The following is a 21,336-nucleotide window of genomic DNA, read 5'->3' on the forward strand; positions in this document are numbered from 1 at the left end:
CTCCACCGCAGCCTCGGTCGACCCGGGAGGGGGCGCGTTACGCTTTGCCTGACCCAGCACTGGTTTTATTGCTGGTGCGGGCGACGTGCTGCCATGACCGTTCTGTGGTTTACGAATCAATTCGCGGTCTGCTCACAACTAACGCATTTGCGGCTTGAGCTGCGCGTTCTCCTGCTTTAAAGCCGCAAGACGCGGATCCTCCATCTGCTCTGGCAGTGTACCATGCGCTACCTTCCTTCCAGTCGTCGTCTCCGTGACCTTGTCCATCCAGGTAGGCCCCTCCTGGATGCGAACACTGGAGCGCGAGGGACCCCTAAAAGGGGAGCGCGCTCTGCTGTCGGCGCGCTCCCTGCATCGGGAGCGCCCTCTCGTTGCCGACAGGCCCCGGGAAGGGGCCACGCTGGCATCACGTGATCCTGCAGCCACTTGCGCCTCCCGGGCGCGCCGCCGCCGCCGCACGATGTACGGCACGCTGGCTGCACCTGCGGTCGGCCGTCGGGTGCGCGACTCCACAGATGGCGCACTGTGGGTCGCACTGATGATCTTCTGGTGGGGAAACCACGCCACAACCGCGGCATTTCCTTTTGACCTCGCCGTTAGGGCAGACGTCTGCTCTATGGCCGAGCTCTCCACACGTGTAGCAAACGTCTACTTGCCTGCGATACAGGGCGCAAGGCAACATGACAGTCCCGCAGACCACGTGATTCGGCACCCTTCGTCCTTCAAAGAGCACAACCTACGTGGGGGTCTTCTTGATTCTTCGTGCTTCTAATGCCTCGGGGTTTCGGTGGTTGACAATGAGCGCCTTTAGATCGGCGTCGCTGATCTCGGAGTCCCCCGCACCACTCCCTTGCAGGTGTCATCCGATGCCGCCACGTATGCTGCCACGTCGAAGGGGCCCTCCTTCGTGTGGTTCCTCTGGATCCTGGCGTAGGCGCGCCATGCGGCGTGGAAATAACTAGGATGTCATGGATGCCATTTGGGGCCCACCGTGTCATCCTGCACTTGCGTCGGCGCCAGGGCCGCCGCCATGGCCAGCGCCCGAGCGAATTGTATCAAATCCTACTTTTTTAAGTCTAGCCCCCCTCGAGGTCGGACGATGATCTTGAATTGCTCTCTCGGTAATCTGGGGAACCTCGAGGCGTCCAGGATACGCTTCAACGCGCTCCGTGGTGCGGCAGTACGGCTGCCGCGTTTCTCGCCGTTTTTCTTCGCTTCGGGCCCCGGCATCCTCCGCTCGCCCGGTCTTCTTCGTCCTTTTGCCCAGCGCTGCTATCCAGCCTGAGCACTCCGCGTCCTCCGGACTAATATCCATGCCTTCAACAATCACCACGCTTGGACTGGAGGCCCTCGCCGAGCGAGCGTCTCGCCGAGCGGCTCTGCCGTTAGGCTGAGCGCGTTAGCGGCGCGCCAGCGTGGTCCACCAGAAAACAGCTCGGAGCACCCACCAGTAAAAGTTCGGTGACCTCCGGTTCCTTGCGACCAACCGCGTCGAATAATGCAATTGTGTAAGAACCATGCCGGAAACAAAGCGGGAGCCGATATTCAGGCGTCCGCACTGGTCGACTCTCCTTTTTTGTGCAAGTAGTGTCCGCCGCTTCGAGTAGACCGGCTCGTAAACGAGAATTGAGCTATCTGCCACAGGCAACCTTTACAAAATTTTTCAAGTGTTCGCTGAAACACCCCGTATTTCCTTATATAAGCCAGACGATTATTTATTTTGAGGTAACTGCAGAAGATTAGTGCCTGGCCACTCAGTGGAAACAAAGAGCGCTCGCCACGTGTGCACGCACCCGCGCACGACTCACAGAACACAGACACCATGTTAGTGGTCACTATTTGTTTAAGAAATATAGAAGCCGGTACAGAACACTGGTGACAAGCTTCATTTTATTGTTGTCAATTTGCACTAAGCTAGATGATGTGTCAACCTCAGGTTAATAGAGGCGTCTGTGATTTTCTTCATGTCCACTTGAAATACTCTTAAGCACACAAAAAAACCTACATTGAGATTGACTATTGTTTCATTTAAAGGAGTCAACAGTCGATGACGACCAAAAAAAAGCAAAAGATCCCATATTTTGCTCCATTGATTCAGCTTCAAGTATAACTACCCCCTCGCACTGTCTTGGTTGTATTGTTCTTTTCGTTTTTATGCATGTCACCTATTCATGACAATGTTAACAAACCACGTGTGCAAGTATGACTGAAATTTTTTTAAAGAATGCAACCAGTTAGAACGTGACACTAAGAACGAATTTCCGCATCCTCTCGTGATTTACTTTCTTATAACTCTTGTCAACTATCTTATTTTTAACATTATGGCACATGTTGACATTGCGGAATTGAAGCCGATGTGCGGAGAAGTGATTCTTGTTTAACGAAAATAGTAAATATAGCACCAGTTTAGATGATGGTGATGACCGATTATTAATAGCATCATCATTATCTACCTATCTATGTCTACAGCAGGACGATGGCTCCTCCCAGCGATCTCACATTACGTAATGTGAGATCGCTGTCCTCTTATGGATTTCGAGTCTTTTGAGATATCCGGCCTTCAAGTCTGCAATGAAATTAATGGGCGTTCCAGCTTATAGCTTCCCGAATGCGTGCATGATATGGTTCAGGATGAGTTTAACTGTGACGCCAGTTCATTTCTTTAGCAGATTTTGGATGTGTTGGCAAGTGGAGCTAGCTTTCGAATTTCTACTACAGAGCGACGGCGGTTACTTCCTGGCCTCAATCTAGGAATTGAAACCTATATGCCCTAAAGGGTATAAGCCGAAAGTTATCCAGGGAATCGCTTTAGTGAGCCACCTGTGAGATTTGTCGCTCAAGTGAAGTCCACTTTTCCGGATAATCCACGTCAAGAGGCCAAATTGCGCTACATGCGCTTTTTTATTTTTCGAACTACAAAAAAAAAGAAAAAAAAAGACACAGAACGCAGGTAAATCCACTGCACACACGCGAAGCTGGCTTTCCTGCAACCGAAATATCAAACTGAAAGCGAAGTTTGCTTTCCCACAACACAGGCTAGGTGCGCCCAAAGCGCGTGTATAGCAGTCGACAAGATGGCAGGCACGACAGGCGTCACAGCGCTTGTGCGAAGCGCGGCCACGCTGGGGAGGGCGGCAGCACGCTCACCCTTTGGATGGAGGAGCCCATAGAGTATACTACAAAATTTCTTACTCTATGGACGCCTGTGCAATCAGCGTGTTTTCTGGACCACTTCTACTATTACAGCTCAAGATGCCGAACAGGCGGACAGGGCGCCAAATGTAAAACTACATTCATTGTGAGCACTACGTAGTCGTAGCTATCATATGTCATATGTCCTACGTCTCGTCCACTGTAACGTTGAACAGCAGAAACGAAAAAAATATCGACATTTATACTTCACTACCAGAAATTTACAGCATTTACCACCAGCACCACCACCACCACCACCACCACCACCACCACCGTCATCATCATCATCATCATCATCATAATCTTTTATGTCCACTTCAGGACGAAGGCCGCTCCCTGCTATCTCCTATTACCCCTGTCCTGCGCCAATCGATTCCAGCTAGCGCCTGCGAATTTCTTAATTTCATCACCCCACCTATAGCCTTCTGCCGTCCTCGACTGGGCTTTCCTTCTCGTGGCACGCAGTCCTTAACCCTAATAGTCCACCGGTTACCTCACCTACATATTACATGGTCTACCCAGGTCCATTTCTTTCTCTTAATGGCAAATAGAATATCCCTGTTTGCTCTATGATCCACACCGCTCTCTTCCTGTGCCTTAACGCTATGCCTAACATTCTTCATTCCATCGCTCTCTGCGGACTCCTTAACTTGTTCCCGAGCTTCTTTGCCAGTCTCCAAGTTTCTGCCCCATATGTCAGCACCGGAAGAATGCATTGATTGTACAGGTTTCTTTTTAATGATAGTGGTAAGCTTCCAGTCAGGATCGGACACCGTGTGCTGAATGCGCTCAAACCAATTTTTATTCTTCTGTCAATTTCTTTCTCATGGTGAGGGTTCCCTGTGATTTGTTGACCTAGGTAAACGTACTCCTTCACAGACTCTAGAGGTTAACTGGCGATCCTGAACTCTTGTTCCCTTGCCCGGCTATTGACGATTCTCTTTGTATTGTACATATTAATCTTCAACCCCAATCTTACACTCTCTTTGTTAAGGCCCTCAATCATATGTTGTAACTCGTCCCCAGTGTTGCTGAACAGGACAATGTCATCTACAAATCGAAGGTTGCTGAGAAATGTGCCATTGACCCTTACTCCTAAACCTTCCCTGTTTAATAGCTTGCATACTTCTTCCAAGCACGCAGTGAATAGCATTGGAGAGATTGTGCCCCCTTGTCCGACCCCTTTCTTTATAGGTATCTTCCTACTTTTCTTGTGGAGAATTAAGGTAGATGTGGAATCTCTGTAGATACTTTCCAATATACTTATGTAAGCGTCATGTACTCCTTGATTACGTAATGCCTCTATGACTGCTGGTATCTCGACTGAATCAAATGCCTTTTCGTAATCTATGAAAGCCATATAGAGAGGTTGATTGTACTCTGCGGATTTCTTGATTACCTGATTGATGATATGGATGTGATTCAGTGTAGAATACCCCTTCCTGAAACCTGCCTACTCCCTTAATTGACTGAGTTCCGTGTTGCCCTTATTCTAGTGGATATTATCTTGGTGAATATTTTGTACAATATTGTAAGTAAGCTAATGGGCCTATAATTTTCATTTCTTTGACGTCTCTTTTTTTTGTGGAACAATATAATGTTGGCATTCTTCCAGTTCTCTGGGACCCTTCAAGTCGGCAGACAGTTCATATAAAGGGCCGCTAGTTTTTGACGCATCATGTCTCCTCCATGTTTGATTAAATCGACTGGTAGTACATCTTCCCCCTGCCGTTTTTCCCCGTTTCTTGATTCCCCGTCTTGCAAGGCCGTTCTAACTTCATCGCTATAGAAGGAGCCCCTGTAACCGGTAGATTACTACTTCGAATGGAGGTATCGTGGCTGCTTTGGGTACTGTACAGGTCAGTATAGAATTCTTCCGCTGCTTTTACTATATCTTCGAGATTGCTGATATTTCCCTTCCTATATTTCACTGCATACATTTTCGTTTTTCCGATACCTAGTCTCCTTCTGACTGTTTTCAAGCTGCGTCCATTTTTTGCTGCTTCCTCAGTCTTTCTCACGTTATAATATCGAATATCCCTTATTTTCTCATTGATTAGTTTTGACAGTTTTGCGAATTCTACGTGATCTCTTGAGTTGGTCACTTTCACCCTTTCTCGTATCTTTATTAGGTCCTTTGTACTTGGGAGAGATTACCTACTAGTCGCCTTGGTGCCTTACTTCCCACCTCAATTGCTGCTTCTGAAGCGAGCCTAATTACGGTTTCATTCATTGCCTCTATGTCATCTTCATCTATCTGTTGTAAGGCTGCATATTTGTTTGCAAGTACCAGGCTAAATTTGTCTGCTTTTTACCCTCACTGCCTCTAACTTGACGTGTTTTATCTTGATCAATTTTACTTTTTCTCTGTTCAAATTGAGGTGAATCCTAGCCCTCACTAACTTATGATTTACCATTTACCCTAAGCAACACTTATGCGAGCTTTCGAGTGCGCCATACGTCGCAAGGAAATCGCCTTTGAGCCTCCAACAATATCAAGCGAAATGGTTCAAGGTAGAAAACAATCCTGACAGTGTAAAGTGGTGGACACATTACATCAACCTCATAGTGTGAGTTACCCGCCGCGGTTGCTCAGTGGCTATGGTGTTGGGCTGCTGAGCACGAGGTCGCGGGATCGAATCCCGGCCACGGCGGCCGCATTTCGATGGGGGCGAAATGCGAAAACACGCGTGTGCTTAGATTTAGGTGCACGTTAAAGAACCCCAGGTGGTCAAAATTTCCGGAGTCCTCCACTACGGCGTGCCTCATAATCAGAAAGTGGTTTTGGCACGTAAAACCCCAAATATTATTATTATTATAGCATGAGTTACGTGAAACAATGACACATGCTGCCTTATAACCTTCTTTTACTAAACGTATTGCTGGAGTCCTGTTTGTGAAAAAACAAATCACAGCCCAAGCACTCCGTACAGATGGTTAACCAGCGAAGCAGAAACGTGCGGCCCCGGAGTTTATCACTGGGTAAAACCCGACGGTTAATTAAAGGACGGCTTGGTATACGCTGCCGGATCATTGGTACGCAGTTGCTGCTTGCGCTCGGCTGCGCGAGCATGTTCTTGTCCCCGGGCTGCAGCATCGGCACGGCGTAGACGGGCTCGTTCACGGTTGTGCTCGCGGCGTTGTTTATCGAAATCTGCCTGCTGCTAAGGTGTACGTATGGCGCGTGGCTCACCCATTTCGGAGAGAAGCTGCTGCGCACGCGCTCGGCTCCGACGCAGACGAACGACGGCACTGCTGGCGCAGCCAATCGCGCGCCTCTCTTTTTCGCGCATGCGCATGGAGTTGCGCCGGAGGATTTTCGGTGCACAGGCGACGGACGAATCGGCTAGCTATACACAGCTTCGCTGTAAGATGTTCCCCATTTATGTCGTATTTGTGCGGTTCGTCATTTACACATTTAGTTATTCTTCGTCAGTCAGGAAGTGAGGCTAGCAGACGACAGGCGAGCAATTCTTTGTGCCCACGGGTGATGGCAGCATATCTTCGTGGCTTGGGTACTAGCATCTTCGGCAGTGTTTTCTAAATGCGTAGATAGTACACCAAGGCAAGCAGCTCCAGTGTTCCCGCTATTTTCAAAATAAAACGACGTAGTCAGCCGCCGGGCGAAATATTTACGCGTCGTTCGCGCAAAAAAACACTGGAACCGGGGTAAACGAAGCAATGAAGTCAATACTGTTTACCATGTGCCTTCACATCTGGCGGGTTCATATGCAAGCATAACTTCAAAGAAAAAAAAAGGGTAAAATGAAATATTACGCAGCAGAATAAAAGTAGTACTTTCCGGTCCCTTCAAGAAACTAAACACGTGATCGTTGCTAAGAGCTAACGCCGATGAGTGAGCTTTCTTGAGAACTCACGCACGCTTTTTTTTCTTTCTCCCAGCCGCAGCAAAAACAAATTATTCTGACAAGGCGAGAATGGACAAGACATCTTTCAAGCACACTGGCTCGCCCTTACGTGTGCGATAAGAAAAAAAAGTCGCAGTTTGGCCCGAAAGGCGAAGCACCGATTGCGTATTGGAGGTTGGAATGCGCAACAGTTTGACGATACACACAGAAGAGACACACACCACAGAGCGCTTGCGATATTGCGACCGATTGCGATAGCGAATTAGTAGATAGCTACACGAAGTAGGAATAGCAAAGGGGTAAATTTTTAAACAACCCCATTTTGGTCTGCGTTCTGTTTTTCTTCCTATAATGCCGTTACTTTCCGACCAGACGAGATTTCGTCAAACTCTTGATTTCAGTAAGGATAGTACTTTTATCGGCCGTATAACCTTGTAAACATTCGCTTATAACTAAATTAACAAGGGTATAATGTGTAAGCGCGACCGAACGAGGACGTAGAAAGAAACACACAGCGACAGCGCTGTGTGTCTGCTTCTTTCTACGTCCTTGTTCAGCCGCGGTTAGTTACACATTCTATCACGGATTCCAACCAACTAGTCTTCTAACGTGTTTTAACTAAATAACAACGCGCGCACAGGTAAACATGAACACATCTCGCTCGATGAGCGCGGAAACTCGCTGTCAAAAGGCTGAGAAATCGCGGCTGCGAGCGAATCGACCGTCGTGCATCTCTCGCTTCCACTCCCGAAGCACCATGCATACGCGCACTCGGCAAACACCGCAAGCCGGAGGGCCGTCACGGGGCATCCTCACGCAGAGCGACGGTAGTGTCCGTGTAATAAAACCTATACATTGAAGACCCACACGCGGTCTCATCAAGCGCAACGCGCGCTGAAATGTCGGAACACGTAGTTGCAAAATTTCGTTACTGTCCGCCTGAAGTTTCTTTGCGGGCGTCGCAGTCTTGTCCTACGTCATGACCATGCGAAAAGTATCGGGTAAAAGAATATGTCGTGCACTCTGGGTAGTGTACTTAAAGGAAACCGCTCACCTCTTGGGATTGGCGAAAGAAGAAATGGAGCAGCCACGCGTTGGCTCGAAGGACAGCCATCTTGAATATGGCGCGAGGCACCAAAGTGCATCGTGTATGAAAGGAAAAAAAAAAACTCTCTTAATTGCAGCGCTCGTCTGTTAATCTCGTTTCTTGCGTGCATCTGCGCTGCACCCCTATATTGTCCCGAGAAGCCGAAACAGCCATATTCTACATTCTACATTGTTACATTATAGTTTCTTATGCATTTACAATAATTTAGAACGGTTATATTCAAGCTCCGGCTCGATATATAGGCTGGCCATTTAGAACAGGAAATTTCTGTTTTTCTGTTAGCCTCCGTAGTTGGTCGGCATTTTTCGCAGGCAGAAATGTGGGCCCATCCCGGCGACAGTCCGACCCGCGGCAGGCTGGCAGCACTCAGCAAAGCGAAAAGCGCATGCATTTTTCGGAATCACGCGTACAACATATAGAACAGCGTTCGTTTCAATAAATAACAAGCACAAAACAAGCATCCGAAATTTGATGACTTGGCCGCGAGAAGCGTTCTATGCCGCTTCTTGATGATTGCGGCAGTACGGCTTCCGACTCGCGCAGGTCACGTGTCGGAATCCTCCCGTCGGACAGTCTTCATTGCACACGGCCTCGTTGTCACGAAACCGGTCGAGGCCCGCCACAGCCGATGCCCGCCGAGGCCACTCTGACGTCATGAAATCCGCACATTTCTCAACATCCACTTTCGCGGAGCGGATGGCAAGTCAATTTTTTTAAAACTTGTAACAGGTTTCTGTCATACACCATTCACAGAGAACTTGTGTAAATCTTTAAATATACAGCTCTTTTTTACAGTGCATGTAGGAGTAACGTTTCGAGTTTTCTTATCTCTTACAGTAAATGTAGAATATGTATTATCTGAATAAAATTGCATCAATTTCACTTATTGTGCAAAAATAAAATTATCTTCATAACTGCACCGTTATATGCCTGGTATATAATAATTTCTCACCCAGCGCCACTATTAGTGTAAAATCGCATCTGTTAATGCACCAAGATGTGCGCTCACTCATTCTAATAATGTAATTGTGTTTGTTTCCCCTATAATACGTCGAGAACCAATCTGGGTGATTTAGAGAATTAGCGTTGTAAACTATGGAGATACCTGAAACGTGGTCGCCCGTAAAGAGTTAATGTCCACAATTCTTTAGCAGGGGGAAGACTGATATGAAGGGGTGGGATAACCGTCACCAAAAATTAACAGTATTCATGCTATGGTGGCAGTATTGCTATAGCCGTGACTCCGCCAAGCAGAAAACAAACGAAGCACCTCCTCGCTCTCACTTGGAGCAACCACCCCAGCAGCCCTAAAATTAGGGGTTGGATCCACCACTGCTTCGGCCCTCGCTTGTTCTAGTTGTACCTTCATGGTGGGCTAGAGCTATTGGAGAAAAACAAGATAAATTTCACGAACGCCTGCACGTAGCAAGAACATTTACAAAACGGAGGGGTAAGCCACGTGTCAAGTTTGTACAATCTTGCTAATGTAAAATCTTTTGCCAGTTTATCTGCAAAATGGAAACTCCCTGAAGCGTGCATTTCACGCGTTGAAGTAATGCGCCGGACACTGTCTTGTAGTGCCAGAAAAGCGGGGGAAACGAACGGGGTTTGCCCTCGTTCTCCGCACTCTTTTCCACCACAGGCGCGGTACGTGTCCCACCCTTTTGGCACAGCTATTCTGCTATGGAATAATGAAAAAGCGCTTGAAGCACTGCAGATTCGGACTAGCACGATCACGCGCCCACCCGCCCTAATTGCTCAGTGGTTCATCGGCTGCACGAGGTCGCGGGATTGAATCCCGGCCACGGCGGCCGCATTTCGCTGTGGGCAAAATGCGAAAACACCCGCGTACTTAGATTTAGGTGCACGTTAAAGAGCCCTAGGGGCTCCAAATTTCCGGAGTCCCCCGGCGTGCCTCATAATCAGGGAGCGGTTTCAGCATTCTGCCGCCTTTTGGAAACGGCGCGCCTGGGAATCCAGTAGGGGCGCTCAAATCGTGGAGAGCCAACATGGAGGCTCGTATCGACCGGCCGCACCTCTGTCGTGTGAGTATTTATTCCGCCAAGCGTTGTTCTGCAGCAAATGTGCCGCTCGCGCGTTGTTGCTGCCACATGGGTTCACCGTGTCCTTCTGTTACGTGCCGAGGGAGACGGCTGCCCAGTGAGAAATGTGCGTTCGCTTTCCGATCGTCCCCGACCCGGCGAGCCGTGCACGGCGCGCGCATCCCGGGCGCCGTTTTCTCAAAGCCCGCTGTGGCCCAACCAACGTGGTCCATATTTCTGGAAGCAGGTATCTGAAACGTACATTAAGTCAAGCTTGCCAAAATTATAATGTGTTCGAGCCATGCATTTTTAAGAAACCGCGCTGGAAAGAACCCGTGCCCTGCTTGCGAAGCGTCTCCCGCTCACTCCCGATTTTGGCAACGCACCGTGCTCGCGACCTCTTGCACTTGCGTAAATGCTGTCTAATTATATTTGTGGTAGTTTAGCACAAATTAATACATGGTCACAAACGAACAAAGTGGGCAAGGACCGCTGTACTTTGTTACAAAGCATCAGTCCTTGTCAACATTGTTCTTGTGTGTTCGTGCATCAATTTGCGTTCAACTACTATAATTATAATGCACGACCACTTAGCCCAACACTCAGTCCGCCTCAAGTCCTCTCTAAATTCGTGTGCGTTACTTCCCGGATGGCACACGGTGCGTCTTCGGAGCAAGCAGCAAACATACACGGTGCCATTCCTGCCGCAACGGCGAAGAAACGAGCATGCATTTGCCAAACTGTTTCTTGCACATAAGACCCGCTTGTGCATTTCCATTTGCTTTTTGTTTTTTTATTGCCACAAACCAATTACTCGCTTATTACCGCAGAAGCGGTGTTTTTTGATGTCTCCCGCAGAGTTGTGTTTCATGATCTCACTGCCCGGCGTGGCTCAACATGCACAACGAATCGGCACATATGTATGGCAATCCGCACACAACCCTTCAGTTGTGCCCGGAATCGTTTTCTAAAGAAGTACGCAAAAATGAAAGGCGAAACATCGATTGCAGTAGCAAATTAGTGGTGCAGCTTAACTATGTATGGATAGCAGTTTTATCGGCCGTATAAACTTGTAAACCATAGGCATGCTATACACGCGGACGACTTTCTGCGGCTACGGGCGCGTTGTGTTACCGCGCCCCGGCACTGTCTTGGTTGCTCGGAACAGACGCTGAATGGACGTGCTCCGCGTTTCCCCGGAAAGGAAAAGGCGCAAAATGAGTAAACCTTTACACTGAGTGGTATGTTCTGTCTTATTTAACTGTTGCTAATAAGATGTTTATGTTTTGTCTTCCCCAGCCTAAACTAACGTAAATTAAAACACCTCTTTAGAAGCGCTTTCACTTGTGCGCACTTTGCTTCCGCAGCTTTCCCTTCATAACGACAGAAAGTTGTCCGCGAGTGTAGCTAAATTAACAAGCATGGTGCCACACCCGCACAAGCCAACATAAACACATCTATCTCGATGACCGCGGCAACTCGCTATCCAAACTCTGCAGTGAGGAAACGCGGCAGCAGTAGCGAGGGACCTTCGCATCAACGTCAACTACGCCTTGAAAACACAGCGCAGCGCGGACTCTGCATCGCAGTAGCAGATGGCTTTCAAGATACAGCGGCCGGGGGCGCGCGGCCGCCCGGAGGCGTATTTGCTATGGCTGGTAAGCACAGCGGGAGCGAGGGAGGAAATGTGGGGACTTTTGCTATGCCTAGGCACTACGGAGGAGTTTCTTAGCGCGTGTTATATGCGTTTGTCCCTAGGGGTGCCGGCAGAAGTCGCGGGGTGCGGTAGTGCTGAACTTAGCGTCACAAGTTGGCGGCCGGGCGTAATTATATTTATTCAATCGTGTTTTTTACTAATTGAAACAACGTGTCATTATTTCGCATTATTGGCGGCGTCTCTAGGATACCAAAGCGGCAACGGGGACACCAAAGCTAGAACCCGGACTGGTCCATAGGTTGGGGCTCGCCGAGGCCCCAACTCACGGGCCGCCCTGCTTCCAGCTTTGATCCCCGCGCTACCCCTTGGATTCCCTGGAGAGTCTGCGCCGCCTGCTTTATTATAACCTCAGGTGCTCTCCTGAGGCCTCCGTTTGCCGGTTACATGTGCCCTGCTGGAGCAGTGCCTGTATAAAAATGCAGTGTATCGTCGCGACAAAAAAAGCGACCCGCGACTTTTACAACACCAGTCAGAACCTTGCCCATTCAGACACAGCGATCACCAAATGGGGCGCCCGTGCCCACTGCCTCACCACGCGGGCAGCCAGCGGCGGAGCGTAAACAAACTTTCAGTAAAATTTCAGTAAAGCGTTTGACTCTATTTCAGTATAGAGTTTGATTCTATTAACCATGAGCTTTTGTTAAAGAAGCTAGAGTACCACGGTATTCGTCGTATTGTTTTGGATATAGTGAAATGTTATTTAAACCAGCGGAATCAACTCGTTGAAATCAATGGCATCTGCTCCCAGTTCAAGCAAGTAACAGTTGGTGTTCCCCAAAGGAGCATATTGGGCCCCCTTCTTTTAAATATATAGGTAAATGACCTTGTTCTTGTTGATAGTGAACCACGTAAATACATCATCTATGCAGATGATACTACGGTGCTTTTTTCATCGAACAACATTGCAAGGCTGGTATAAACTCCAAAATCTGTTCTTGAAAAAAATACACAGATGGTCACAGGATAATGGCTTAAAAATTAACACGGACAAAACAAAAGCTATCTTATTTCTAACAAAAAATAAAGGTGCGAACTTATAGACCAACATTATAATAGGTTCTTCAAGAATTGAGCTTGTTCAGTCTGCGAAGACGCTAGGTGTCTTTTTTTGACAGCCATATGTTATGGACTGATCACATCGGCTTCCTTGGAGGCAAACTTGCGCAAGTCGCTGGGGCGCTCTTCAGTTTAAGACCGCTGCCACGCAAGGTCAAACTTATTTCGTGCAACGCTCTCTTCCTGAGTCACGTACACTACTGTGTCTAGTGTGGAGTACGACGTCTGCTACAAACATAAACCGGTTATTCTTGCTTAAAAAAAAAAAAGGTAATACGTAGCATCTGTAATGCTCCAGTAGACGCTCACACTGCACCTCTACTCAAACAGTTGAAATTACTCACACTGCATTCTCTGTTAGAGTTCAGGCTGTTACTAGCCTTTCGTAAAGAAGTAAAACAAAGCCAGTCATACATCACGTGGTTAGCGCAATTAATTAGAAACAGAACACAATACAGTACACAGTCACCTGAACACTTGTATGTGCCGCATCCTCGCACTAACTATGCTCTTCAAATGTTGCACCATCGCTTACCACGCCTGTTAAACACGCTTAAATGTAACAACATAGATGTCACTTCTTGTTCTATATCGCATGTATATAAGCATTTCAGTGATTTTTGAACACGAATTAGTTTGTTGTTTGTGACTGTTTCTGAGGTAGACTGTCGTTATACATCTCCATTTGATATTAGCCTCTGTCAACGGCTCAATCATGTCTTATTCTTTCCGTACACTGATTACTTGGTTAATGATTCTATGTCTGCTTTTGTTGCTCTAGTGTACACTGGATTGCGTAGTTTTTTATGGTTTGTAATGTTTTTTTTTTACATTGCATTTCTGTTTGCTGGCATGATGGCAAGCCAACTTGTCATTTTTTTTGCTTCTGTATTATTTTTGTCGGTCCTGAATTAGTGCCTGTGCCTTCTGCTGCTGCCATCAGACCGGGTTTAAGGCCCGTCAAGTTGCTGCGAGCAACTTTATCCTTAAATCCCCCCAAAATTGTATGTTTATGGAAATAAAGGCATATTGTATATTGTATTGTATAACTCGACCGCACTCCGCAATGCCGGCATGTCTAGGGGATAAATGTGCACGACACGCGCTAAGAAGCCTCCTCCGTAGTGCCTAGGTAGAGTCACATATTCAAGGAGCAAAGGCCCCTAGATTTTCTCTCTCGCACGCGCTCTTGCTCGCGCCTGCGCAGAAACGTCGAGCGTCACGAGAAACGCCCCGCTGTGCCTACCGGCAGTTCAGGAGGGTAGCCAGGGGGGGGGGGTTACGGGGCTTCAGCCCCCCCCCCTCCCCCGAAATGTTTTCGTGCTGTCCATGCACCGCCTCCTAAAGCAACCCCCGGCGCCGGAAATCAATCTGGATTTTGTCTAGAGTGTCTTTTTCACGCTCGAAAAGCCATTTCCCCGCAAAAATTGTGAACTTGGGCTGAATTTCGCGGCAACGCCCATGCACCGGGAGTCACATAACGCAAGCAGCCCCATCCAAGCACAAAGTCTCAAGCATGTTTTGATGGCGAACGGGCTCGCCGCGGCATCTCGCGGAGGCCGCGGAATCTACACTCTATCATGGAATTTATGGAGCGCGTGGATATCAATTCCGAAACTTTATAGGTATAAAGTTCTCATAAACTTTTGATGTGAAAGGTGCATTGGCATTTCCAAACTTTGTAAGTTTCATGCTCCCATAAATATTTGACGTCAAAGGTGCATTGACTTTTCCAAAGTCGTACATCGGGCCATTCAACGAAACAAGCCAAATCAACACACTATCAGACAAGTTGACAAAGCCCGCCGCGAGGCCCGATGAGACGAAGCGTTGTGGTGGTTCATTCATGCCGTCATGTCACATAAAAAATATCATTTTTTTTTCACCTGCGCCAAAGCATCCAGTGAAGACACTAAAGCCAGCCAAGCTAACTACGTTCTTATTTATTTTTTCTACTTTGACTTTTATTCGCGAGGACACATTGAGCCTCTTCAATTTTTTTTTGTTCTCGCTCACCAACCCGCGCGCTGCCAGAGCCAGCCCGAGCGCATGCGTTTTTCTCGTGTTGCCCCGACCACCGGGCGGCGCACTTCGGTGCGCGTTCGGTTTTCTCTGGCCGAGTGCGTTTTCGCCTGGCAGAGTTCTGGACGCTTTCTAGCTAGGAGACGAGAAAAAGAAACAATGGTCGCTCGCCGCCATCACTGTGGGGACTCGACGGATTGCACCGCGTTCGCTTGAGCGCAACCTCTCCAGAAAGTCTTGTCTCGCCGGTGTAGGATACCGAGCAGTATGCACATGGTTCTTGGTGGACCAAGCGTCTCGTGTTTTCTTCGATATTCCTTTAATAGCCATATTAGTTGTCCAATGTAGGCATTCGATTGTGACCAATATACTTTGCGTTTTTTTTTTCATTAAGGTATGCCCGCCCCACAAAAGGAAAAAAGAAGCGTTGATGCGGTGCAGCGAATTGTCGCATGGTGAAAGTCCTATTTTGTTACTTCTTTTGCGGAAAGTAATGGGCCACGGGATGCTTCAGTTGCCGGAAACTCTATTATATTATTGCGATAGCAATTATATGGACACTAAATTATATGGACACATAAAGTCCAAGTGCGATAACATCGTGACCCCGCGCGGCATGCTGTACATCATCATCATCATCATCAGCCTGGTTACGCCCACTGCAGGGCAAAGGCCTCTCCCATATTTCTCCAACAACCCCGGTCATGTACTAATTGTGGCCATGTCGTCCCTGCAAACTTCTTAATCTCATCCGCCCACCTAACTTTCTGCCGTCCCCTGCTACGCTTCCCTTCCCTTGGAATCCAGTCCGTAACCCTTAATGACCATCGGTTATCGTCCCTCCTCATTACATGTCCTGCCCATGCCCATTTCTTTTTCTTGATTTCAACTAAGATGTCATTAACTCGCGTTTGTTCCCTCACCCAATCTGCTCTTTTCTTATCCCTTAACGTTACACCTATCATTCTTCTTTCCATAGCTCGTTGCGTCGTCCTCAATTTGAGTAGAACCCTTTTCGTAAGCCTCCAGGTTTCTTCCCCGTAGGTGAGTACTGGTAAGACACAGCTATTATACACTTTTCTCTTGAGGGATAATGGCAACCTGCTGTTCATGATCTGAGAATGCCTGCCAAACGCACCCCAGCCCATTCTTATTCTTCTGATTATTTCCGTCTCATGATCCGGATCCGCAGTCACTACCTGCCCTAAGCAGATGTATTCCTTTACGACTTCCAGTGCCGCGCTGCCTATTGTAAACTGCTGTTCTCTTCCGAGACTGTTAAACATTACTTTAGTTTTCTGCAGATTAATTTTTAGACCCACTCTTCTGCTTTGCCTCTCCAGGTCAGTGAGCATGCATTGCAATTGGTCCCCTGAGTTACTAAGCAAGGCAATATCATCAGCGAATCGCAAGTTACTAAGGTATTCTCCATTAACTTTTATCCCCATTTCTTTCCAATGCAGGTCTCTGAATACCTCCTGTAAACACGCTGTGAATAGCATTGGAGAGATCGTATCTCCCTGCCTGACGCCTTTCTTTATTGGGATTTTGTTGCTTTCTTTATGGAGGACTACGGTGGCTGTGGAGCCGCTATAGATATCTTCCAGTACTTTTACATATGGCTCGTCTACACCCTGATTCCGTAATGCCTCCATGACTGCTGAGGTTTCGACAGAATCAAATGCTTTCTCGTAATCAATGAAAGCTATATATAAGGGTTGGTTATATTCCGCACATTTCTCTATCACCTGATTGATAGTGTGAATATGATCTATTGTTGAGTAGCCTTTACGGAATCCTGCCTGGTCCTTTGCTTGACAGAAGTCTAAGGTGTTCCTGATTCTATTTGCGATTACCTTAGTAAATAGTTTGTAGGCAACGGACAGTAAGCTGATTGGTCTATAATTTTTCAAGTCTTTGGCGTCCCCTTTCTTATGGATTAGGATTATGTTAGCGTTTTTCCAAGATTCCGGTACGCTCGACGTTATGAGGCATTGCGTATATAGGGTGGCCAGTTTCTCTAGAACAGTCTGCCCACCATCCTTCAACAAATCTGCTGTTACCTGATCTTCCCCAGCTGCCTTCTCCCTTTGCATATCTCCCAAGGCTTTCTTTACTTCTTCCGGCGTTACCTGTGGGATTTCGAATTCCTCTAGACTATTTTCTCTTCCATTATCGTCGTGGGTGGCACTGGTACTGTACAAATCTCTATAGAACTCCTCAGCCACTTGTACTATCTCATCCATATTAGTAATGATATTGCCGGCTTTGTCTCTTAACGCATACATCTGATTCTTGCCAATTCCTAGTTTCTTCTTCACTGTTTTTAGGCTTCCTCTGTTCCTGAGAGCATGTTCAATTCTATCCATATTATACTTCCTTATGTCAGCTGTCTTACGCTTGTTGATTAACTTCGAAAGTTCTGCCAGTTCTATTCTAGCTGTAGGGTTAGAGGCTTTCATACATTGGCGTTTCTTGATCAGATCTTTCGTCTCCTGCGATAGTTTACTGGTATCCTGCCTAACGGAGTTACCACCGACTTCCATTGCACGCTCCTTAATGATGTCCACAAGATTGTCGTTCGTTGCTTCAACACTAAGGTCCTCTTCCTGAGTTAAAGCCGAATACCTGTTCTGTAGCTTGATCTGGAATTGCTCTATTTTTCCTCTTACCGCTAACTCATTGATCGGCTTCTTACGTACCAGTTTCTTTCGTTCCCTTCTCAGGTCTAGGCTAATTCGAGTTCTTACCATCCTGTGGTCACTGCAGCGCACCTTGCCGAGCACGTCCACATCTTTTATGATGCCAGGGTTAGCGCAGAGTATGAAGTCTATTTCATTTCTAGTCTCGCCGTTCGGGCCCATCCACGTCCACTTTCGGCTATCCCGTTTGCGGAAGAAGGTATTCATTATCCTCATATCATTCTTTTCCGCAAACTCTACCAATAACTCCCCCCTGATATTCCTAGTGCCTATGCCATATTCCCCCAGTGCCTTGTCTCCAGCCTGCTTTTTGCCTACCTTGGCATTAAAGTCACCCATTAGTATAGTGTATTTAGTTTTCACTCTACCCATCGCCGATTCCATGTCTTCATAGAAGCTTTCGACTTCCTGGTCATCATGACTGGATGTAGGGGCGTAGACCTGTACAATCTTCATTTTGTACCTCTTATTAAGTTTCACAACAAGACCTGCCACCCTCTCGTTAATGCTATAGAATTCCTGTATGTTACCAGCTATATTCTGATTAATCAGGAATCCGACGCCTAGTTCCCTTCTCTCTGCTAAGCCCCGGTAGCACAGGACGTGCCCGCTTTTTAGCACTGTATATGCTTCTTTTGGCCTCCTGACTTCGCTGAGCCCTATTATATCCCATTTACTGCCATCTAATTCCTCCAATAGCACTGCTAGACTCGCCTCACTAGATAACGTTCTAGCGTTAAACGTTGCCAGGTTCATATTCCAATGGCGGCCTGTGAGTGAAAGCGAGGGCGGGGGGGGATGGGTGAGCCGCCGATGGTGGCTCAGTCTTGTGTGCGCAAGGAGAAATGTGAGGAGCAAGCGCGCCGCCTCCCGTCACGCGCGATACATGAGGGGGGGTGTGGGAGTGGATGGAATGGGGCCAGGATCTACGATTCTGTGAATCTGTGATTGCGCACCATGTTTATTTACCTTGTTTGACGCATTATATACCGTGAATTTTTCTTAGATACGTAGATTTCTTAGAGACTTACTTATACGTATGTTTAAATATCTTGTTGCTAGAGTTTGTGTAAACGTGCAGTGAACTTTGTTTCCAGTGGCACTTTTTTGCCCTTTATCAAGCTGTATCTTCGCATTTGTATATATCCCATTGTATCTTCGCATTTATAATGTACGAGGGCGAGTCAAATGAACGTGAGCCTACCCACCCCGCGCAATTCTGGTTCTGTTCATCATCTGCAAGGCCTGCACGTAGCACACAGGCATCTCTCATTTACAAAAAGTGACACGCAGGTGTGAGGATAAATGTTCTTTAATGCTCTCATACACTGGGTTGAACATGGTTGCGTGCCGTAATGGACGCTCCAGAAGTTGAGCATGCAGCGTGGTGCCGTGAGGTTTTTGACGGCTGTAGGTGTTTCCCAAAAAGAAATTAGTCGCCGCATGGCTGCCGTGTACATGGAACATAGCATTTCGTTGGCCACTGAAGCGTTGGAACAAATAGTTCAAAGAAGGACGTGAAAGTTGCAAAGACGATCCCAGACCGGGCCAAAGCCATCGTGCAATCACCCCTAACAAAACTGCAAAGGTTGATAAGTTGATGAGACAAGAACGGAGGATAAGCATCGATGAACTGGCAGAGAGTGTGAACACCAGTCACGGTTTGGTACACGCTATAATTGATGAACATCTCGGTTATCGGCTCTTGTGTGCGCAATGAGTGCGCAAGATTTTGCACCGCCGCCAGAAGACGGAGAAGATCGGCGCTGGCTTTACTCACCTGATCCAGTATCACAATAAGGGTGACGATCTTTTGTCTGCAATTATGATCGGAGACGAACCATCATGCCACTACTACGAGCCTGAAACACGACGGCAAAGCTTACAATGGAAACATTCGAATTCACCACCCACAAAGAAAGCAAAGGCCGTCATTTCCGCAAGAAAGGTGTTGTCGACTTTTATTTTTCGATGGTCAGGGGTCATTACTGATAGAATCTGCAAAATCTTGAGAAACTATCAATGGTTTCCGATATTGTGAAACGCCGCGGATCGGCTGCGTGTCACAATCAAGAACAAACTACGTGAAAAATTGACGAATGGGGTCATCTTGTTCCACGACAATGCCCGTCCCCACGTCGCTGGTTTGGTTAACACAAGACTGGCAAAGTTGAAGTGGGAAACGCTGCAACGTCCGCCATACAGCTCAGACCTGTCGCCTTGGGACTTCCACATTTTGGGGCAACCGAAAAAAACAGATCAAGGGAACCAGATTCGTCTCGGACGATGACGTGAAAGTCAGTTGCAGACGTTTTGATGGAACAACCCAAGGAGCTTTATGAGACGGGAATTACGCGACTCGTTAATCAATGGGACAAATGTCTAAATGCTCATGGAGGCTACTTTTAAATAAAGTGCCCCATTTGTCATATATTCGCATTGGCTCACTTTCATTTGACGCGCCCTCGTATATTATGCAGAACTCCTGCTTTTTATTCGTGCTCTCTGTTGCGACTATAATTTCGGTGCAATTACTCACGATACACGACCGGTGACAGCTGCTGCTGCGTAATACATAGGAACAAATGACAGCGTCATTGAGATTTTTCACTGGCCGTCGCATATGTACAAGAATGTAAACAAGAATCTTGAATGACAAACTGTCATTAATATATTTGTTCTCAACTTGTTCATTTCATGGCCATTACACCTTTCATATCAGCGGCATGCATTGCTTTGCTGGCTTCGAACTGATGTAGTTCTAAAGTTCATGTGATAGTTTCTTTTCTTATTAAATAGACAAAGAATATGGAAGCATTCACATCAGTTATGTTGTGCACAATTTTTGGCACATACGAGTATATTCTTTTATGAAAAAAAAAATATTTTACTTGTATTGACAGTGCGTAGCGTTCAAGAATTCGTTTGCAGCATCTTTGGCAATGGCAATGCAGTTAATAATCCTGTATTTCCAAAGCGAGCCAATCAGGTCTCACTATCCGCCCCGACTTCCGACCTGGCTTCCCCGCTTGTCCGTGGATCCCGATCCCGCTCTATCGTTCACGCTGGTCTCCCGCTTTTCGTATTCATGGTATCCAAAGAGGCGCGGCTGTAATTTCGGCTGTTCAGAAGCGTGCCAACCTGTGGGACATTTCTAAACAAAATTTTACGCGTTTTTAGAGTGTTCCGCAATTCAAAAGCAATAATAGTTGTCGTTAAAGTTTTTTTTTGTCATGTGTTTCACTACAGCGCTTTTGTCTCGTCTAGCCACACTGATAACAACGCAGCGACTCACCGGCGGCGGCCGCCGTGTCTTCGCTCCATGTAGCGTAGCCCGACGAACATCCGGCGTCGCGCCGCGGCAGATTTTCTGCCGCCCGAACTTCGTCGTGAAAGTTCGCGCCATGTATTCTGGCCTTAAAGGCCCGTTTATAGTCCGACGTTATCGGCGCGCGGGCGAGCGTCGTTCGCGGTCAGTCACGCTACGTCGGTTGCGCTGCGCCAGCCGATATGCCGTCGGCTGCTATCTTCGGAGCATGCGGAGAGGGTTCGCCAAGTCGCGCGCCGTCCGCAAAAGCCGTCTGCGGAGTTGTGTTGCGCCTTTTTCTTCGCGCGCAATGCATTGTGG

The 21,336-nt window shown here is 47.5% G+C and overlaps 1 protein-coding gene across 1 annotated transcript in view; it reads left to right on the forward strand.

Moving 5' to 3' along the window:
* Window positions 1-10,179: 10,179 nt before the first annotated feature.
* LOC135919186 (prolactin-releasing peptide receptor-like) overlaps window positions 10,180-21,336 on the forward strand; it is a 170,465-nt gene continuing 159,308 nt past the window's right edge. Inside the window, exon 1 of the mRNA XM_065452897.2 lies at window positions 10,180-10,214. The gene's annotated coding sequence lies outside the window, so the exon portion shown is untranslated. The remainder of the gene's footprint in view (window positions 10,215-21,336) is intronic.

Source organism: Dermacentor albipictus, chromosome 1, assembly GCF_038994185.2.
Source record: "Dermacentor albipictus isolate Rhodes 1998 colony chromosome 1, USDA_Dalb.pri_finalv2, whole genome shotgun sequence".
NCBI lineage: Eukaryota > Metazoa > Arthropoda > Arachnida > Ixodida > Ixodidae > Dermacentor > Dermacentor albipictus.